This window comes from Canis lupus, chromosome 34, assembly GCF_003254725.2.
Source record: "Canis lupus dingo isolate Sandy chromosome 34, ASM325472v2, whole genome shotgun sequence".
NCBI classification, from domain to species: domain Eukaryota; kingdom Metazoa; phylum Chordata; class Mammalia; order Carnivora; family Canidae; genus Canis; species Canis lupus.
Window position 1 is genome coordinate 3719342 of NC_064276.1, and position 23325 is coordinate 3742666.

The 23325-nt window shown below is 44.5% G+C and overlaps 1 protein-coding gene and 1 long non-coding RNA gene across 5 annotated transcripts in view; one reads left to right on the forward strand and one right to left on the reverse strand.

The window, feature by feature from the left end:
- Positions 1-23325, reverse strand: part of ANKRD33B (ankyrin repeat domain 33B) — an 81850-nt gene that overhangs the window by 52237 nt on the left and 6288 nt on the right. The window lies entirely within an intron of this gene.
- LOC112662668 (uncharacterized) lies at positions 15237-16855 on the forward strand. The gene is made up of 2 exons (XR_003138744.3): positions 15237-15710; positions 16677-16855. It is a non-coding gene; the product is annotated as an uncharacterized LOC112662668 (long non-coding RNA).

A 23325-nucleotide genomic window follows, 5' to 3' on the forward strand; every position in this document is an offset into this window, starting at 1 on the left:
TATCTTGAGCTGTGGGACAAAGCCCAGGTGCACGAGTTTGTCAAAAATCATCCAGCTGAAAAAAAAAAAAAAAAAATCATCCAGCTGTTCATTTAGAATCACTATATGCAAATTATACCTCAATAAACTACTATTATGACAAAATATGGTTTAGAAGCAAAAAAGGCAGGGACGCCTGGGTGGCTCAGTGGTTGAGCATCTGCCTTTGACCCAGGGCATGATCCCAGGGTCCTGGGATCAAGTCCTGCCTCAGGCTCCCCACATGGAGCCTGCTTCTCCCTCTGCCTGTGTCTCTGCCTCTCTCTGTGTGTCTCTCATGAATAAATAAATAAAATCTTTAATAAATAAATAAAAGCAACAAGGCATGGATGGCGCCGTGAAGGGCGTGGGGAAGAGCAGGCCCAGAGGTGGGAAAGCAAGCTGACCCTCCCATCAGGAGGTCCCCCGGAAGGAGCCAGCAGCACTGAATCAGGGGCAGGCATGGCGGGTGCTGAGGGAGCAGAGCCAGAGGTGGTCAGACAGGCGAACCACCACGTGACGTTGGGCATGACGTAAGAAGAGGTGACTGGCTTGACGTGGGCTTCTAAGAAAATATCAAAGTCACCGGCCAAGGAAAACAGCACAGCAAGAAAATCCAGTGCTCCTAGTAAACAAATGAAGGGCCAGGGATCTAAAACCAACCACAGGAAGAGTCTCACATCCACACCAGACAGATTCTACTGGAATCAGGGACTCACGTGAGAGCACGGTTCAGTCATTTTGTTGTTTTGTTTTGTTCTGGCTGGCTACGGTTTGCCTAGCTTATGTCAAAAACAATATATCCTCCAGGCACACGCAAGACAGCATGTCCTCAAGCTTTTCCCTGAGTCAGGGAACGCCATTCCTTTGGTCTGACTAAAGTGTTAGAAGGGCCTTCCTCTGCTGTCCACACATCACACCTGCCTGTTCACTGAGACAACGGACAGAGATTTCTAGAGTCATAATCATCCCGATGGTGGTGACCAGTTGGGGTACCCAGTTGGGGTGCAGGGACGAGCCCAGAAAAGTGGCCTCATGAGCAGTGACGACCCCCTGAGGATTCGTTTCTTTCCTGGAGGGGCGTTCAGGGCCTCCCCTTGCCACACCCTGCCCCCCACCCCCAGGTCCCTCCTCTGAGAAAGGCCCCTCACTCAGGCCTGAGCCACGACCCTCTCTCCCTCATCTACCCTGGAACCTGTGAATGTGGCCTTATCTGGAAAGAGTCTTTGCAGGTATAATCAAGTTAAGGATCCTGAGAGGTGTCTGAGGGTCTCAGTCAGTGAAGCACCTGCCTTTGGCTCAGGTCGTGACCCCAGGGTCCTGGGATCAAGCCCCTATTGGGCTCCCTGCTCAGCGGGGAGCCTGTTTCTCCCTCTGCTCCTCCCCCTGCGCGTTCTCTCTCTCTCTCTCTCTCAAATAAATAAATAAAATATATTCTTTTAAAAAGTTAAGGGTCTTGAGATGAGGTAGTCCTGGAGATGAGACTGAGATACAGGGAAGCCATGTGAAATCAGAGACGGCGAGCAGAGCGGTGTAGACACACCAACGTCTGGGGCCATCAGAGCCTGGAAGAGGCCGGACCACCCCCTGGCCCAGGGTCTTCACAGAGAGCACGAACCTGCCGGCCCCTCGATTTGGGATTTCCAGCCTCTGGAACTGTGAGAGGGAAGATGTGTTGTGGAAGCTGCCAACTTCATGCTAATTTGCTCCCAGAGCCCTAACCCACATGTCCACACTCCACTGCCGCATTCGCCCTGTGTCCCCTGAGCCTTCCCCCTCCCCTCCTGCTCAGCACACACCACCTTTGGATAAGGCCCTCACTGGCCCCCAACGGCAGCAAAAGCCCCCATCAGGTCACCTGCCTCCTGGCCTGACTCCCCTGCACCCTCCACACTCAAGTGTTCTCTGTGCTTACAAGTGTCCAGTCCTGTAACCGCCAGCTGCCCTCAGGCTGGCCTCTGCCCCCGTCCCAGGCCTGGGCGGGCACCATGCCAGTGACACCTGTTACAGTAGAAGCAAGTACTGAGGCGGTGCATTTGCAAAAATCAGATTCAACCGTGCTGTGCACGGAAATACTCAAGATGCCTGGTCACTTGTTTAGCTTTTCTTCTCCAGCCACTGGCAACCTCAACTTTTAGTACATGGTAAAATATGGCTGATTAGGGAAATGAGTGGGATAAATACTCTGCAAATAGAGCCCTAAGACATCAATGCTGTGCCTCAAAAAGAAACAACCCATCTGGGCAACTAACACTATCAGAGAGCATCCCTTATCAGCAACAGGGGAGCCCTCACTCACTTAGGCTTCCAGTTAGTTCCTGCAACACAGTCCTGAGCAGGGTCCACCTGCCTTCACCCACAGGAATATTGGGAATGCAGGGTATTTCTAAGCCCACAGGGAGATGGGGCCAAAGTTCATGCCATTGCTTGTACCACAGCTATTTCCAATCCCTTCTGCTTGCAGCTCTATAGAGTTCGTGTAACTCTTAGTATTCCCAAAACCAGCACTCATAGACTAAGCGAATGCTCCAAACATCCACCTGCAAAATGCTGTTGTCATTGTTTTAATAGACTATTTTTTCTAGCAGTTTCAGGTTCACAGTAGAACTGAATGCAAGGCAGAGAGGCTCCCCTACCTGCAAAGTTTTAGTAACTGAAATGACGTCCAGAACAAAGTAGGGCCAATGCTACTATATTCCAACTTCCAACAGTGAAGCAATAAAAGCTAAGACCGGTCTTTTTTGTTTAAAGAGCTTAATAGGTTAATTAGCTAAAGCTTTGCAAAAATGAAAAGGAAACATAGAGTAAATATATGCCATAAAACTTAAAAATACGTTATTGCATAGAGAAGGGAAGGTGGTCTAGTACCCTAGCTGATTCTTCAACTAACAGCTATCTTGTCAGAGGACTATCAATGTTAATTGTTTTCAACTGCTGGACTCCAACCATGGGTAAAATGGAGATATACAGAGGCATAATTACAGATGAGAGAAAGTGCTATTAATCTCATCAGTGGAAACATAATGAGGACAGGAGAGGTGGGCGTGGGGAGAGGAAGTTAAGGGTAAGGTTAGGAACATCCTTCCCAACACAGGAGTCAGAATACTGACTAAAACTATGGCAAAGCAATCAAGGTTGAAATAAAAGATATTATAGAGTGCAGTGCAGGTGCCTGACAATTAACTTTTTCAATTCTAAGCGCCTAACATTACACTTTTGATTCCAAAGAATCCACTTTAAGACATCCATCTTGAGTCAACACAGGGCCAGTTATTCAACTAGATAAGGAGCCAGGCTGCCCCGCCCCTGATGTTACTCTTTTTAGAAAGCCCTGGGTGACCTAGATAACTCTAGATTGCCAGACTGTTCGCCTACCCCTCCTGCACCATAATTCCACTTCGTGTTTTAAATTCACCAATAAAGAGTGAACCACCAAAACCCTAGGTCCCATCTCAACCCCAACAAATGCAGAACTACAGGCCTATCAGGGTTCTCCCCTTACCCCACACACACAGCCGCCTCCCCCTCCTCTTGGTCCTTGCCACCTGTCTTCCTCCCTTCCCTCCTTCTGACCCTCCCTCCCTTCCTCCCTGCACTCAATCCCAGGTTTCAGAGTTTCCTGATGATTACTGCTCAGGGGAACTTGCAATCATAGTAAGAACCACAAGGACTGCTCCAGAACAACATTGGCTCTGACTGGGGAAATGCCCAGGTGAGAGCCCCATGCTTTTGTAGTTGGTAGTATCACCACTGATAGGCTGAGAACACAAAACAATAAGGCATTAGAACAATAAACATGAAAAACTATGAGTAGTGTGTCTGATTGGAGAGAGGGGGGCATCCATCTGTCATTGCAGGGAGTCATTAGCATTGTTCCGAATGGATAAATCGAAACACCCATTATGAGCAAGCTGTCCATCAGCGGGGAGGTGACCACCAGAAGATATGGGAATGAGTCAAAACAACCCCTTCTGGAAAGCAGACAAACAAGAAAAGGTCTGAGGTGCATCCACAAGCCCACCAGCAAGAATATCTTCTAGGATATAACAAAGACTTGAACAAAAATGGGTGAAGGGGGTAAAAGATATAAACTTCCAATTACAAATTAAACAAGCCAGGGGAATGTCATGTCCAGCACAGTGACAATAGTTAACAATTCCGTGTTGCATATTCAAAAATTGCTAGTTGTTAATAGATTTTAAACGTTCTCATCACAAGAAAAAAAGCTGTAACTCGTAACTCTGTGTGGTGGTGGATGTTAACCAGAGTTACTGCGGTGATCACTTTGCAATATATATAAATATCAAATCATTACATTATACACCTGAAGCGAATGTACTATTACATGTCAATGCTACCTCAATTAAAAAAAAAAAGAGTACTAACAAGAATTAAAAAGTACATTAATGGGAAAAAATACAACAGATGGCACAGAATAAGACCACTGTCATTAAATTTTGAGGCTGTTAAAGGGATAATATAGAAAATGGATGGGTTATTTAACCAACATTGCTGAGAACATTGATTATTAAGCAGGCAAAGTATACACACATATACCATATATCAAAAGGACTAAAAAATTAAGGGCAAAAAACATATCTATTCATACATACATACATACTCACATTCTAAAGTAGTTAAAATAGTTAATGTCATTGATCACAAGGAAGGGACTTGAAAGCATAATAGCTACGTATAAAATAACAAAAATATAAATTCACTTTATGTGAAAACATAATTATTCATTTACCTTTTAAAAATCATTAAAAAATAATAAAATAAATAAAATAAATAAAAAATCAGAAGCAAAATTAAATAGAAATTTAAAAACAATGACCAAAATTAATGACATATACAGGATTATTTAAACATACAGAAATGTATTAAATATCAGCATTACATAGTGGATAAAGAAAAATCAGAAGAAAACAAAGAATCAACAAATATGTGTGAAATACATATAATCTCACTAGTAAGCAAAGTGGTGAAAATTAAAATATTAATGAGACACCATGTACTTAACAAAAAAGATTATATTTCAGTTATTCACAGAAGACAGATTACTCAGTTAATGGTGTTGGATAAATGCCCTAGCCATATGGGGAAATGTAAGATTGGACCTTTACCTCAAGCCTTATGCCAAAATGAATCATTAAATATACGATCGAAAAAACACTGGAAGAAAATTTAGATGACGATTTCTATAAACTTGGCTTTAAAAAAGCATTTTGAAGCATAATAGCAAAGCCAGAAACCATAAAGAAAAAGACAGATAAATCTGAGTATACAAGAATCTACACCTCTTCAGCAAAAAAAAAAAAAAAAAAAAACAGTATAAACAAAGTAAAAAGACGGGTAATAGGCACTTTCAACTTCAGCTATGAAAAGCTCAATTCAATCACATCTACTGTGCCACTGAGAGCACAAGTAAAATTGCATTTTTTTTTTAAATCTATTTGGAAGCATCCGACTTCCAAAACAAGCAGGACTTGCAGGCTCTATATCCCAGAAAGAATGTAAAAGCCCTGAGACAAGGTTCCATTCTCACTCTCTTCCCCTCACAGTATTTGCTGATTCATAAGCCTGAGAGACCCAGAAACCAAGCAGCGAGCAGTAGCTGCAGATTAGAGGCATTAGGCAAAGTCTATCACAGTCTTGGGGGTTAAGAAGACAAAACTGGAGTTCATGGCCTGCCAAGTAAGCCAGGCCTGTCAAACATGCCACATTTTCTGTAGCAAGCCCAAAGGGCTAGCCCGGGGAGTGGGGCAAGCCAGAAATAGACCAGACCTCACAAAGACCGCAACCCAGCCTGCTTTCATCCGCCCACTCTGTCTGCCAGAAGCAAATTAAATCCTCTCTGGAGGAAGATAACACCATTTAAAGCTACTTCAATTTTTCACATACAGCCTCTACCATTAAAAAAAAAAAAAAGAAATTACCAAACATATCAGGAGAAAAAGAAACCAGAAAAAATATCTCCAGGACATACTGATATTGGCGTGATCAGTCTTTACACTAACTGTGATTATATACATAAGAGAGAATAATGACAAATGGGAAGTTTTAGCAGAGAACTAGAATCTATTTTTTAAAAAGCATCAATTTAAAATCAAGTTAAAATTTTGGAAATAAAATATAGAATAACTGAAACTAAGAATTTAAAAATGAGTTAAGGTGTGCTTTGGGGGGGCTCAGTTAGCATCTGCCTTCGGCTCAGGTCATGACCTCATCTGGGTCCTGGGATCAAGCCCCACAGCATGGAGCTCCCGGCTCAGCGGGAGTTTGCTCCTACCTCTCCCTCTGCTCCTCCCCACAGCTAATGCTCACACTCACTCTTTCTCTCTCTCAAATAAATAAATCTTTTAAAATAAACAAACAAATAAATAAAAAGGAGTTAAGAAGCAGATTAGGATACACCGAACTGGAAGATGAGTGAACCAAAAATGCCCAGATAGGAAAAAAAGGATGGAAAGATAAGAAAAAAACACATAAGAGTCCCATGGAGCACGGTGGAAAAGGTATAACGTACGTGATGCTGGTGTCACATGCTGGGAAGGAAAAAAGAATGAGACAAAACAATATTTGACAAGACAACAGCAGAGAATGTCCCTGAACTGACAAGACATCAAGCCATAAATTCAAGAAGTTCTACAAACTCTGAAGAAGGTTTAAAAAATAAATACAAACTGGAAAAAGAATGTGGAACATATGCTAGACAAAGAATAACTTTGGCGGATTTTAAAAATTCTTAGAACTCAAGAAGAAAACAGACTAATCCAAACAAATGGGTAAAGGATAGATATGAAGAAGATCATGTTATATGAAACTTGTTCCCACCTCACTCATCATCAGAGACACCCATGTCAAAGTCAGGCATATCATTTTTCTTACCATGAGTTAGGAAAGATTAAAAAGAGGGTAATAACTAGCATTGCAAAGTATGAAAGGAAAGGTAAATTTCCTATCTTGCTAATGATATGATGAGCATAAAGAAGTTCCCTCTTTCTAGAGGGCAATTTATTATTATGTATCACATCAGTCAGGATAGGCTACATTGTATGACAGTAACAAGCAATCTCCAAATTCCAATGGCTTGTGACAGATGTCTGCTTGCTCACATGACCCATCCACCGTCGGTGGGCGACATTGTCTTCCCTTTAGGACACGAGTTGACGCAGGAGGCTCTATCAGGGATATTTCCAAGCCTCACTGCGAAGGAAACCCAAACCCCATGGGTCTTAACATTGATGGCCAAAGGTTACACTGATTTGGTCAGAGCAAGGGAAATGAGCGAATGTAATGCTACAGAGAGAGAAGTCTGCTCGTGCTCCAGGGAGAGGCAGAATTTTTCATGAAAATTAAATGACCCACCATGCACATCCAAACTCAAGACCTAACAATGTCAATAAATAAATAAATAAATAAATAAATAAATAAATAAATAAATAAATAGATTATCTCAATTTGTAAAGGTATATGTAAACTGCTGTATTGCTTATAAAGGATAAACGAATTAATCTCGGTGTCCATCAGGAAGTCATAAGCTAAATAAAGGAAAATATACAGAAAACAGAATATATTGCAGTCATTAAAAATAATGATGAGTATTTGCTGACATGGAAAGATGTCCTCAATAAGCTGCCAAGGAAAAAAGCAGATTATATGTACCATATTATATTAAATGACTGTGAAGTCATACCTAAAACATTTCATTATCTCTACATCAGAGATTTTCATCTTTGGCATTTTGCCTTTCTGTATTACCTAGATATCTTACAATATGAATGCGTGACTTTAATCTTTCAAAGACCAACAAACCCATTTCAATACTTTTAATAATTCATGTGCAATGTCACAAGGATCCAGCAAAACAGGCAATTTCATAGGACTGCTGGTGGAAGGAAAAATCAGTAGTCTTCCTAGATAGCAAGATGCCTTTAAGAGGCCCATACTCTTAAAACAGATAATCTACCTCCTAAAACTTGATCCAAAAAGAAATGTTCCGAGCACCAATACAAGATATACCAAGACATCTATTCATGAGAGCATTAGTATAAATAACGAAAATCTACAAACAATGAAAATGCTCAACAAATGATTAAACAGTGATGTATGTAGGAATAGGTTTTAAAAATCAAGATTCTGAAGTACTTTTAACAGAAATGAGCTCAGAAGATGCTTCTAAGTGACAAAAGCAGAATCCAAGACTGTATTTATAGGACAAACCTTAGAGATAGATAAAAAGACGGACAGATCATGTCAAACTTTAACTTCATTATCTCCTCCTATCAGCGGTATTCATTTATATCTTCTTCATACTTGGCTCTTTCTTGCTTTGTTTTTGTTTTCATTTTCCACACCTAAATATTTATATTGGAAGCAGAAAAAAAAATCCAACAAATATTACTGCCATATGTCAGAGTAAAGGAGTAAGGATCAGAGGGCGGTGTGATCATTCACAGGGAAAGCCAAACTCTATCCAGAAGGATTGTCACAAATCACTAAAATCAGAAACATTACACCACAATGAAAACTTCAGGCTTCCAACTTCATTGCACCTTGAAATTCAGCAAGCAAAATGTTCTCCCAACCTCTTAGCACATAACTGCTGCTGAGAACCAGGAAACACGTGAATAAGCTCCCCGGTAAACGTAAATGTAATTGTAAAAGACCCACATTTGCACTAGAAAGAGCTTTCCCCATTTGAATCTGTTCTGACGTTAGGAGACCAACAGCAATTTCTTAAATTACACATTAAGATGATGCACAAAAAATTTAGCATGAAAACTGAGGATAACCACTCTGCTGGCCTAAATGTTGTTAGAAACCGTATAGAGAGAAGAAAGCAGCAAGCACGCACGCGTGTGCACTGAGTTACAGGGACCCCCACCCCACCCCTAGGCATGGATGCATGCGCAGTGTTACAGGGACCCCCACTCCACCCCCCAGGCACAGATGCACGTGCACTGAGTTACAGGGACCCCCCCACTCCACCCCTAGGCACGGATGCACGCACACTGAGTTACAGAGACCGCATGCACACTGTATTTTCACAGTGCATCAGATGTATATGCTGACTTGCAGACCAACTAAAAAGCTCCTGGCTGTGGGACCAACACCACCCTTTCTTTCTCTTTCATATATAGGGCTGCATTATTTCTTGCTGTCACAACTGGAAGAAATACTACCTGGTACTAGGTGTAGCTGATGGAGAAACTCTCAAGACCCTCATTAATGCAGAATTCGCAGTCTTCACAGAGTGGTGTGGCCATCTGTTCCTTCCTTGGAGGCAGAGCTCCAGGGCTTGTACTTCTCCAGGCTTCCAGTCTCCTGAAGAGGGCCTGGCGTGGAAAAGCCTCAGGTGAAGATCTGGGGTTGGGTGGACGATTGATGGCTCAATCAATGGAGGATCGATCCAGGTGAGGAAGGAGAGAAGGGGCCATGGCAGTGAAGCCGAGGTGCAGCCCTCCACTCACCCCAGAACCATGGCTCTGCTTTATATATGTCCCACTTGGTGCCCCCAGCCCCAGGTGGAAGCCTATCAAACACCAGAGTCCCGGACCTCTTCATGGGAGGGCACCTAGCACACCTTCTGGCAGCGAGCTTCTGGGCAGCCAGGCCATAGAGGCTGACAGAGGAAACCACAAGCACCCCAGAAGTGCTTTCCAGTTCTCAGGTTTCTCTTGGGGTCTCTCTTCCCAAGAGTGAAGCCTGGCGCTCCACAGACTCTCATCATCCCATTTGTAAGCTTCCTACATCAAAGGGAAATATCCACCCAGACTTGAAGTCTGACCTAAACAGCTAAAGTTTAAGGACAGAGATGAGCAGCCCAAATACAGACTTGTCAACCAAGGACCACATTTGGGGACCCTGGCTCTCAACCCACTATGTATCCATAGAATACCTGATCTAGTTACAGGACTGTTAAAAGGCACTAAAATCCAGTTAAGTATGATGTACCAGCCATGCTCACCACAAGCAGTCCTGAAGGGTGTCTGGCCCCCGACACTGTGGCCGCCCCATCCACTGGAAGGAGCACCCCAGGACATTATTCAAACTTTCACTTCTGAGTGGAACTGGGTCTTTATCTTTTTTTTTTTTAATAATAAATTTATTTTTTATTGGTGTTCAATTTGCCAACATACAGAATAACACCCTGGGTCTTTATCCTGCCTCTAACTCTCACTGCCCAAGGCTGGCCTTCTCTCATCAAGTGATCTCCCCGGTCCCTCTGACCTCTCCTGCTAGCTCCCCTCTTCATTCTGCTCTTAGCCTTCTGGCTTCCTGGCGGTTCCAGAACATTCCAGGAGTTCCCACCCCACAGCCCATGGTTCTTGCCACTGCATCTGGACTGCTCCTCCTCTAGACAACAGCACAGCAAGACTTTCACTTCTTTCATGCTTTTATTCAAAGGTTCTCTCCTCAGCCTGGAGGGCAAGTTTCAGATCAGCCCCACACTATGCACTCACACCTTGCTTGCTACCATTTCTCCTCAGCATCCATCGCATGCTAGGGGTTTTATGCCTTTTACTTAATTGTCTTGTTTATTGTTTCTCTCCCCCAAACGTATATGAGCTCCATTCAAGTAGGGATTTCACTCTGTTCAGCTCTCCGGTCCCTAGAACACTGCCCACTGCAAGGTACACCTGTTCAATAAATATTTGCTAAATCAATGAACCCATTAAAATGAAAAGAAGGTAACTTCAAAACTCAAGAACCAAAATCACGAAGCATATTTCATGCAAATAGTGTCTGTAGTATTTTTTAAAGAAAGAACTGCAGCCCAGTGTTCGCTTGAAGTGTTATTAGTTAATAAATATGTTATGATTTTGAAATCAAAACCAAATGCAGTTTACTTGATAGAATGCACATCACAAAGTCTTGCCAGGCATGAAATGGGTCATCTCTGGCTCCTCGTTGGCTTCACTATCAATTAAATTTCCAAGAGCATGTGGTGGCCGCCTCCAGACGTCCTCCTTAGCACCGGATAAAGCTGGAGCGAACATCACAAAAGGCAAACTCTGTGAAATTTGAGTGGATGCGTCATGCCTCTTGCAGCTCATCTCCTCATATTACATTTTTAAAAGCACAACTTGTCCTATTATGAGTATTTTCCAAGGGGAAAATGAAGTATAACGTTCAGAGTCGAACAACAAATACTCCAACGAAGAGTCTAAGATGTGTTTACAGTGCTGACGGCTGCAGCTACAGGCTTTTCTCAATTTGTGGAATAGGAGCATCTCGCAGGAGCTGCTAAACACAATTTTCCAATGAAGCAGTGTAAATTTCAAAAACACCTGACAAAACATTTGGTGAGTAAGAGGCAGAAGAGAGCAACCAGGCATGCCAAATACTATAGATTCTTCTATGACCTCAGGAATTTCTCTGCACATAAAGACACCCACGCTCACAACTCAAAACAATTTTGCTACCTTTATTCTCTATTTCAGTGAGCATCAACTGGGGAGTGATTTTGTTCCCTGAGGGTCATGTGTCAATGTCTGGAGACATTTTTGGTTGTCACAACTGGGGGGGATGGGTGCTACTGGCATCTAGTGGGCTGAGGCCAGGGATGCCACTCAGCATCCTATAGGGCACAGGACAATCCCCACAACAAAGTATTACCTGGCCCCAACTGTCAGTAATGCCAAGGTAGAGAAGCCTCAACATAATAAAGGCCATTTGTGAAAAGCCCACAGGGAACTTCCTCATCAAGGGGGAAAAATGGAAAGCTTTCCTCTAAGGTCAGGAATGAGACAAGGATGTCCACTCTTACCATTTCTACTCAACGCCGTACTGGAAGTACTAGCAAGAGCAATCAGACAAGAAAAAGAAATAAAATGCATCCAAATCAGAAAGAAGTAAGATTATCTCTGCAGATAACATAATCCTATACATAGAAAGCCCTAAAAACTCCACAGAAAACTGTTAGAACTAATAAATGAGTTGGGAAAGCTGCCGGATACAAAATCAACATGCAAAAAATGAGTCACATTTCTCTACCCCAATCAAGATCTATCTGAAAAGGAAATCAAGAAAACAATCCCATTTATGATAGCATCGAAAAGAGTAAAACGCACAGGAATAAATTTAACCAAGGACATGAAAGATCCATATGTTTAAAACTATAAAACACTGATGAAAGAAATGGAAGAAACTACAAATAAATAGGTATCTTGTGTTCATGGATTAATATTGTTAAAATAGTCAACTACCCAAAGCAATATACAGATTTGGTGCTATCCCTATTAAAATTCCAAAGACATTTTTAACAGAAATAGAAAAAAGAGTTCTAAAATTTGTTTGGAACCTTAAAAGACCCCAAATAGCAGAAGCAATCTTGAGAAAGAAGACGATGCTGAAGGCATCACACTCCCTGATTTCAAATATTACAAAGTTATCGTAATGAAGACGGGATAGTATCAGCACAAAAGCAGAGACACTCAGATCAACAGAACAGAACCTAGAAAAAAAATTCAAGTATGGAAAGTCAAGTGATTTTTTTTTAAAGGATTTTATTCATTTATTCATGAGAGACACAAAGAGAGAGAGGGGCAGAGGCACAGGCAGAGGAAGAAGCAGGCTCCATGCAGGGAGCCCGATGTGAGACTAGATCCCGTATCCCAGGATCACGCCCTGAGCCAAAGGCAGACACTCAAAGTCTGAGCCACCCAGGCATCTCAGTCAACTGATTTTTGACAAGGGCACCCTGAACATACATACTGGGGAAAAGACCATCTCTTCAGTAAATGAAATTGGAGAAACTGGATATCCACATGCAAAGGATGACATTGGATCCTTATCTTACACCATCCACAAAAATCAACAGAGTGGACTAAAAACTGAAATGTGTGACCTGAAACTGTGGCTTTAAATATTTCAAAATCCAGGTATCTAGCTGACAGCCAGACACAGCTTCCCAATTTTATCCAATAGGAATGTATAAACCACCTACTACGTGCACCAAACTCTGCCAGACTGAAGAGGACAGAAACTGAACGATGTTGATGCTCTCTCCTTCCTGGAGCTTAGAGAGTCTAGTGAGGAAGCACTGGCCAAGCAATATCAAACAAAGCCAAAAGAAAAGAGTTTTATAAACAAGTTGCAAACTGTGCCAAGAATCCAGAGAGAAGCCACCTGGAGAGGAGGAGGTGCTGGAGAAAGATCCCAGCGAGGGTAACATCTGAGACTGCCCTGAGGTAGGGAGAAGAGTAGAGTATGGGTCCAGGGACAATAAGGATCTACGTCAGGGCGTGGAGCTGGCACAGCACATGGGGGGGCGGGGGGGGAGGTAACAAGTCACCTGGCTCAGTCACCTCGGCTCAGTCACCTCGCTGACACAAAGGGAAGCAGTAGAAAATCAGGAATTTGGAAGCATTCTTGTAGGAAGACCTGAAGGAAGAGCTTCCGAAGATGTTGCCACTGTACTAAAAGCCACATGTACAAACATAAATCCAGAGGTGTCAGCAGAACAGAGTGGAAAGTGGCAAGATGCGGGGGAGGAGGGGGAACTGGAGAGGAAGTATGGCGTCTATTTCAGGGGGACGTCACAAAGCCCCAAATTACAGCAGCAGTGTGATCCCAAAGAAGAGTGGGAGGCCATCACAGGCCAGTCCAGTATGTAGAAGTGACTAGATGCAGGAGATGGAGGAGGATGGGCCTACTCCAGGACTGCAGTTATGGGCAAGTAGCCGCGTGGAGACAACCAGGGCCGGCTACGGAATCTGCAGCCCCCTTGCAGAATGAAAATGCTGGGCCCTCGTTCAAAAATCATTTAAGAAATTTCCAGACAGCCACAGCAAAGCGTTACACCAAACAGGGCGCCTTTTAAAGCACTGAGGCCCTGGGTACTGCACAGGTGGCACACCCACGGGGCCCGCCCTGGAGGCAGCAGCAACAATGCCAAATGGTGGAGGGCGGTGATGAGCTGTGCTTCAAACACGTAAAGCAGGAGATGCTGGGAGAAGGCTGGCACAAGAAATCCTGCAGATGATCTGAATGCAAGTGAGACTCCTGGGAGAGCTGTCCGGGGCTGAGGGCTGGCAGCAGAACGGGCCTCGGGGGCTCTACAGCAGGCAACGTTCCTCAGGGCACGTGAGTCAGGGCTCTCAGGAGGGATGGAGAGACGACCAGCAGGAGATATAGACACACAGATGTATCTTAAGGAACCGGTCGGACAAGCCTGAGAGCTGGCAGGCTGCAAACTCAGGCAGGAGCTCATGCTAGTCTTGAGGCAAAATTCTCCTGCTCCAGGAAACTTCAGTTTTTGTTCCTAAGGCCTTCGACTGATTGGACTAGGCCCACCCACATTAGGGATGGGGAATCTCCTTAAAAGTCTCCATAGCTGCCAGGGCACAAGAAACCCATGGGGTGCAAGGAGGTGATGACCCCAACTGTGTAGCACTTCACCAGGCCTCAAAGGGTTAGGAGTCCCGAGGTCAGGCCACTGTCAGGATGCAGCCAACTGCTGACAGCAGGGACACTTGGCTGACGGGAGAGGAAGCGGCTGGAACCCAGCCCAGCTGTGCGCCAACCTGCGCCTGGCACAGGCCTGCCAGCTCTCACCTTCCTCCCGGAAGGGATGTCATTTTCCATCGCTGACAACCGTGCCCAAAATGCTGGAGAGGGCGGGGCAGTCCTGCCAAGGCCAGGGGCAGTTTCAGCAGATGGGCTGGAAGAAAAAAATAACTGGAGAGGATGAGGCGGGGCCTTTCACAACATCTGACAACAGAGCCAGAGGGAGAGCCGCAAAGCCTGAAGGGTGGAGTCCTGAGTGAGCAGGGGCGGAACAGACCCCACGGCCACAGCCGGGCCTTGGGCACCGGCCACAGACCCGCCCGCCCCATATGCCTTTGGCTGGGGCCGCATAGGACGGCAGGGGCCTGTCAGGGCCAACCCGCCGCCAGTGGGTCTGGGGCTTGTTTGGTTGGAATTTTATCCCCTTGTTTATGAGGAGGGTTCCAAATGTGATGCAACAAGAAGGAAAAGAATTAGCAGAGAGGACAAGATGGGAGAGGCCATGCCCACAGCAATGGATAGGGGCCCGGGACTTAGGGGGCGGGTCCAAACCCACCCGGGGCAGGGCCTCGTGTTCAGAGGGGAGGGCTCTGCTGGGGGCGGGGCCTCGCCCTCGGGGGCGGGGCCTCATGCTCAGGTGGGAGGGGCCTCATCCTCGGGGGCGGGGCCTGGAGCGGGGGGGGGGCTCGTCATCGGGGGCGGGGCCTCGTGCTCAGAGGGGACGGGTAGGACGCTGCACAGCAGTAGTGCTCGTCACCTTTACTGAGCGCTTCTCCTGACCCCTGTCCCAAGGCAGGTCAAGGGCAAAATCAGCCTGGCCAGCCTCCCAGCTATTCCTGAGTCAGGAGCAGGAAAGGGGGGCCGAGTGTGGGGGGACAAGCCTGAGGAAAGCTACCTCCCTCTCCTCTTCAAAGCACAGAGCCAGGATGCACCTGAGCAGAAGAGAAAGCCTCTCAGGCTGAACTGGAACACTGACCAGAAGATGTACGTGCCACCCATCAGTGGTTCTCAAAAGTGAGCGTCAGAACCCCCTGCGGGGTTCGGGGAACACAGAGGGCCGACCCCAGCCCGGAATTTCAGATTCAAGAAGTCTGGAGTGAGTCCCCAGGTGCCGCTGACCACACTTGGAGGACCTCAGTGGCAGGTCAGCAAGACCGAGGAGGGATGACCAAGAGGTGAGTTTGGCTTGATGCACAGTGCGAAACGGGTCATGTGTGGGGCTTGGCTCACTTGTGTGAAAACCTTAACTCCGAAGGATGCCTGGGTGGCTCAGTGGTTGAGCATCTGCCATCCGCTCAGGTCATGATCCCGTGTCCTGGCTGTGTGTTTCTCATGAATAAATAAATACAATCTTTAAAAAAAAATGTAATTCCTATCATACATTGGAACTTATAGGAAACTTAAGGTAAGACATTTGAAGGTAGAACGGGCACATGTCACTCGGTCTATGGGTGCGGCACTTCCCGTGGTGAAGTGAATGTTGAATACTAAGATGTTATTCATCCATTCGTGAGACAGACAGAGAGAGGCAGAGACAGGCAGAGGGAGAAGCAGGCTCCGTGCAGGAAGCCTAATGCGGGACTCGATCCCGGAACCCTGGGATCACGCCCTGAGCCAAAGGCAGATGCTCAACCACTGAGCCACCCAGGGGTTGAGTGTCCCTGAATGTTCTTTATTGAGTAAAAGGTCAACATATGTGGTCATAAAGTGGCAAGGATCTAGTTCTTCTTTCCTAAAACTTTTATAAATAATGTAAATGGTTAAAGTAGATGAGTGGTTGCCGAGGGCTGGAGGGGCCGGTTGGATAGGGGTGTCACAGCTGGATGGCACAAGGTTTCTCTCCGAGGTGATGCCTGCATACATCTGGGAATGTCCCCAAAACCACAGAATTGTCCACTGTAAGTAGGAGAACTGTGTGGTATGTGAATTATGTATCAATGCAGCTGTTGTTAAAACACTCTTTTCTTCACTTTTTCCTTCAAATTACTTCCTTTTATTTTGCATTTTGGGGATTCCCCATCACTTAGAACTTTAAGGGCTTAAATTAGCTTTGCTTTCTTTTTAAAAAAATGTTTTCTATTCCTGGACATTCTATGATGACTTAATTATCTAATTTTACTCATGTAAACATTTTTTTTAAGTCCTAGATTAACAGAATTCTATCCTTTCGGAGATGGAGATCATCTACAGGTGAACCATCCAACTCGCCAGGTGGACAACCCTAGGGTTTTTGAGTGGATGCCATACATGTGTGGTTCCATTCACATATTAGAGAAATAAACTATACAGCTCTCCTGCAAGGGGAAACATTTTAAATGCATTTTTAAAAATCTCTTCAGCATTTGATGTATTAGGAAGTGGGGCCTTTTGGGTGTGATTAGGTCATGAGGGTAGAGTCCTGTGATGAAATGGGTGCCTGATAAGAGAGCCCTTCCCCCTTCCCCCATGTGAGGGCAGTAAGAAACCACCTGCTCAGAGCCCGGGCAGCCAGGGAGCAGGACCCACCGGGCACCCCTCCCACAGCACCTGATGTCGGACTCCAGCACCGGGAGGGAGCGATAAATGCTGCTGTGAGCCACGCAGTCTGCAAATTTCTGTCACAGCCACCCAAATGGAATAAAACCCGATTTACAGCAAACATTCAGGAATGAGGCACTCCTCTGAAAAATGAGCTTTTTTCCTTTTTACAAAAATTTTTTTCTTAAGCACACGTTACTGATAAGGAAACAGCCTCTATGTATTAGCTAAAACTCCTATGTCAGAAGCAAGCCATTTGCAAATTGGCAGTAAATGTAAACCGCCAGATGCAAACAAATGAGTTTTTAGTTATTTTCAAAGGGCTCCTCCACTGAATTAACATTAGGAAACCTCTACAAATAAGTCAATAGCCCCTTAAGTATTGGGGGACCAGGTAAACTTATTAGTAGAATCACTATGAGACACCGCTTGTAACAAATGAAATGTTTTGTTTTGTTTTTTTAATAATTCGATACACTTGTACCTCATTCTAAAACCAATGGAAAAAATAAAAATAAAAAATAAAAATAAAACCAATGGATTTAGGGGCGCCTGGGTGGCTCAGTGGTTGAGCGTCTGCCTTCGGCTCAGGGCGTGATCTCCAGTCCTGGGATCGAGTCCCACAGGCTCCCTGTGAGGACCCTGCTTCTCCCTCTGCCTGTGTCTCTGCCTCTCTCTGTGTGTCTCCCATGAGTAAATAAATAAAATCTTTCAAAAAAAAAAAAACTGAAAAGAAAACCAATGGATTTAGATCTGTTTACACCAAAGAAAATTTTGAACTCACCACAAAGTTCATGGTGCATTTTAAGTAACTGAATTTTTCAGAGAAATGTATTTATCCTACTTTTCACATATGGCAATGGAGATCCAACCCTCCTCTCCAGGACCCTCCGCCTCTCCAGGGCCCTTCCTGATCAGGGGTTCCCTTGCCTCCCAAAAGTACCCTCAAGAAGATACTCCTGTCCCGTGTCCCACCTGGGTGACAGCTCTCTGGCATAATTAAAAAAAAAAAAAAAAGTCTTGGGGCTCCTGGTTGGCTCCATTAGTAGAGCATGCAACTCTTGATCTGGGGCCATGAGTTCAAGCCCCACACTGGGCAAAGAGCTATTTAAAAACAAAACAGTCTAAGCAACTAAATTTAGGCAAATGCTTCCCTCCCAGTGATAATCCTCCCCCACTCCAAAATATAAATTAACACCACAGCTTTCCTCCAAAGTAAGAATTCCAGATACTGCTAAAGGAGGAAATCTGTAGTCCAGCAGGTCTTTTAGCTTCTCTTCATTTAGTCCGTGGCCCCAACACATGAGTGCCTTCTTCACAGGTAGGGTGACCAACCAACTCAACCTGCCAGGGGCACAGGGCTGTCCCAGGATGCAAGGCTTTCAGTGCCACCGTGGGAAAATCCTGGGCAGAACGAAGTCAGCTGATAACCCTATAGGGCCGTCACGAGCCTGCTCAAAGCAGCCTTCCCACCCATCACGGTGCACGGAGGCCAAGCCAGGAGACCTCAGAGGTGGCCTGGACCAGCCCAGCCTTCAACAAAGGAGAATATGCTAGTGTCAAGATGCACCAGAGTTGCTCCTACCCCTGCTCCTAGGTCCCTTCCCACTGTGGATGGAACAGGTCCCCCAAAGATCTGGACCTCCCAAAGCATGACCGTCATGAGGAGATGCCTCTCCCAGTACCAAAAGGCCTCCACAGTGCAGCATCCTGGCTTCAGAGCCTCCTCAACTAAGTTCAGGGTAGCCTGGCACTGCTCTAGATGGAATTCATCCCCTGGAGCCCCGTCCATTATCTAACATGGAAGAAAAAAGGCCTAACTCACTGTATGGGCAACCCTGGCCCAGGAACGAGTCACTGCTGCTGCGTTTAGCACATGACTAGTGTTCCTTGTGTTTCCATTTATTATGATTTTGTGATTTTTTTAAGTGGGTTCCATGCCCAGTGTATGGAAGCCACACAGACTGACCCTCCTGACAGGAGTGGGCAGGGCCAGGCCCCCTTTTGGAAGGCCCAGCTCAACAAGGTCACGGAAAAGTGGAAATGTAAGGAAACTCTGGGAACCCACTACAGCGGTTTGCTTACAGAACATTGCAACAGCGTCTGTGGAAGTCCCACAATGGACCAGGGCTAGGGCTCCAGGGCTCTCTCCACTAACTCGTACTCAAGGAAAATGATGAAGAAAGCAACAGGCTTGTCATGATGCCCAGCACATGCGCATATTTCCCCTCTTTGAAATAACCTACTTCCCCACTGTTCCTGAGTCTGGATCTTTCCCTTTCTCCTCCAAACCCCGGACTATTCCAACTCCACTTCCTGCGGTGGTGTCTCAGACTCCACCCCACCCAGGTTCAAGGTGCTCCCAAGATGCACAGAGATGTGACTCCAGCCCCCCTCCCCCCTCCCATCTACCCCTCCACCTTGCTTCATTTGCACCCATGGCACCAAGTGCCAATTTCGTGCAGTATAAGCACTCAACAGGAGCTCTACCTTCAACAAATTCATGTGCTTCCACCTTTTCCCTTGCTTAAAATTGTTGAAACACAAGTACTGGAAACCATCTTGTGATTAACTCACCATAGACACAATAGTTCCATTTACTGAGTGCCTATGATGCGGCCCCCTGTATATATAAGCTACAATGTATTCTCCCTAGAGTCGCTAGGAAATATTGTTATCCTCATAATGAGCATTCCCCTTTTATAGATGGGGATCTAGAGGAAACTCAGGATCAAAAGATCATGCAACTGGTCCAGGATCATGTAGCCAACCTGAGCCTACCATCTTTAGCCACCAAACTCGCTTCCTGCTCTAAAAAAGGTCCTAGAGCTCTTCAAATAAGCATACATGCTAATCACCTCAAGAACTGTGTAAGGTGCAGATTCTGGTCCAGGAGGTCTAGGGATGGGCCCGGGATCCTGTATCTGGGCAAAGCTCTCAGGTGATGCCAGTGCATGGTAGCAATGGTTCAAACACCTAATATTCCCAATGAGTGCCATTCCCACATAGTAACCAGGCCTGATCCTGCTTTAGTTTCTAAAAGTTGATCTATTCATGTTGGTTAGGCTACCGATAAAAGGTAATTCATGCCTTCATTAATTTTCCAATTTTTTTATGGTGGCAAAATAGGTAAAATATTTCCATCTTAACCATTTTTAAGAGTTGCCTTCCTTTGTTATTATACTCATGATTTTTAAATAGCAACAGACCTACAGAAAGCTACCTGCTTCAGCTTTCAACCCCAATGTCAACATCTTACATAATTACAGGGCCAGAGCTCCACCATGAAATGGGCATTGTTCCAATCCAGAGCCTGTTCAGGTGTACAGTGGGGGAAGTGGTCCTCTTTCATTTCAATCCAAGTGTAGACCACCACAGTCTAGACACAGGGCTGGCCATCACCACAGGCCCCCTCCTGCTGCCCCATTAGAGGGGTACCCACTCCTCTCCCTGAAACCCAACCCAGGCAACCTATAACCTGTTCTCCATTGCTACAACTGCATTATTACAAGAATGTTACACCAATGGAATCATACAGCATCTAATCCTTTGAGATGGACTTTTTTCACTTGGCCTAATTCCCCCATCTTCCTTTATATATAAACCAACTTCATGCACCTTCCTTGTCTCAGAAAATGGGCCACAGGAAACTTATTTAACAGCCTGTGCTAGGCAGTTCCCATAAGCACGACTCCTGCCTCTTCACCAGCCTCATCTCCACACCTCCTGCCCATGCCTCTCTCGGCTGGAATGGCCCTTGATCGGCTGATGTCGTATCTAATCCAAGAGTCACTTAAATCCCAGAAACAGAAGCCAGAGAGAAATGCTTGACTCCATATCCCATCACTTGCGACTTTGTGTTGAATTTATTCAGAGCTGACATAAATATGTCTTGGGAAGCATACATCTGTTTTTGTTACTTTGAAATTGCTCTCAATCCCACGACTCCAATCCAATTTTGCCACCGAGCCAACTGTCACTTGGGATTTCACATGTACCCTAATTTCCTATCTCTGACTTGGTAGAAATAAGTAAAATTCACCTTCAACTGTCTTTCAAATTCAAGAGCACTACTTGAAAATAGTCTCTTTTATGTATACTCACACTGAATGACACCAAGGATTCTTAACATCCTACTTCATCTTAAAATCTGACCTCATAAGAACACATAGGTACACACATGCACACACTCACAAGCACACACACATACCATAATGATACCATCATTCCCATTCCCATTTTTTAGCCTGTCTAAAAAATTACTTCCCAACTGTCTTGAATAAAACATATTTTCTTTGTTCACATATTTTAACAACTTCACTACAACGTTCTTATTTTTAATTAAAAGGAGTTACATATTATTTTATGTGTGGAACTGTTTGACTTAATATGGAGAACTGTTTTTCTTAATATGACTTAATAGACTATCACATGGTTATAATTTAGAATTACTGGGATGCCTGGGTGGCTCAGCAGTTGGGCATCTGCCTTCGGCCCAGGGAGTGATCCCAGGGTCCAGGATCGAGTCCCGCATCGGGCTCCCTACAGAGAGCCTGCTTCTCCCTCTGCCTGTGTCTCTGCCTCTCTCTCTCTCTGTGCCTCTCATAAATAAATAAATAAAATATTAAAAAAAATTTAGAATTACTGGCCCAATAATAGGCTGTGAAGCCAGTCTCAAGAAATTTCAAAGAAGTTATCATAGAGGCCATAATCTCTGAATAAGGTTTTAAAAGTCTGTTTAATAAAGCTTAAAAAAAGGGATCCCTGGGTGGCGCAGCGGTTTGGCGCCTGCCTTTGGCCCAGGGCGCGATCCTGGAGACCCGGGATCAAATCCCATGTCGGGCTCCCGGTGCATGGAGCCTGCTTCTCCCTCTGCCTGTGTCTCTGCCTCTCTCTCTCTCTCTCTCTGTGACTATCATAAATAAATAAAAACAAAAAAAAAAGCTTAAAAAATATTTTTAAATGTTAAATATAATTCGAAATAACTTCTAGATCAAAAAAAAAAAGAAAGAAAGAAAAGAAACGCTACTGTGAATTAGAACAGAACGAGAAGTTTTGCCCCACTTGTGGGCAAAGCAAAACTTATACTTCAAGAGAAAATTATAGACAGAATAAACCTGAAGGTAGAAAATAATTTTTTAAAAAGCAGAAACAGGTGGGCACCTGGGTGGTTCAGTGGTTGAGTATCTGCCTTTGGCTCAGGTCATGATCCTGGGGTCCTGGGATCAAGTTCCACATCAAGCTGCCCACAGGGAGCCTGCTTCTCCTTTTGCCTTTATCTCTGCTTCTCTCTGTCTCTCATGAATTAAAAAAAAAAAAAAAAAGGTAGAAACCGATGAAATAGTGTAGAAATAGATCCAGAGCAAAAGTTGACTCTCCGAAGGGTTGATTGGATAGATTTTTTTTAAGGTTTTTTTTTAACATTTTTTTAATTTTTAATTATTTATGATAATTTTTATTATTTATGATAGTCACAGAGAGAGAGAGAGAGAGAGAGGCAGAGACACAGGCAGAGGGAGAAGCAGGCTCCATGCACCGGGAGCCCGATGTGGGATCCGATCCTGGGTCTCCAGGATCGCGCCCTGGGCCAAAGGCCCGCGCCAAACCACTGCGCCACCCAGGGATCCCAGATTTTTTTTATAAATATCTGTCACAAAAGAGAAACAGTACAAACTCAAAAATACAGAAAAACATGATATAAGACAGTTATAACAAACATTTTGAGAACTCTACAAAACTTCAGACTACTGACATTTAAAACTTAGAAAAAAAAATAGGACACTTCTTTGAAAAAATAGACGTTACCATAATGGACAGAGGAAGAAGAGAAAATCCGAATTACCCTACAACCATTAAAGAGTTACTGACCTAAAGATCTGATAGGATGACTTGGATTTTGTAATTTACAATTAGTTAAATAGTACTTAGAGCATTTCCTATGTCATAGCCACATGTGCCAGAAGTTGTCATGCAAAATCACTTTGAGTTAATTTGCCAATTATATAGATACAAATGTCAGATGAAAAAATGATATTCTAAGAGTTCATATACCCTGTTATTATTTTAGATTTCTGTAACACCTCTCTCTCAGTCTTCCTTTATAAGATGGAAAAGAAATCAGGTGTTCAAAATCACCCAGCCACCGCCTCATTGCTCATGTACATCCGGGAGGAGGCAAGGGTAGAAAGCTCAAAAGCCCCTTGGAGAAACCCACAAGGGTTCAAAGGAGCAGCAAGAGCAGCTTCAGGGTCATTCTAGAACCTGGCTCTCCTG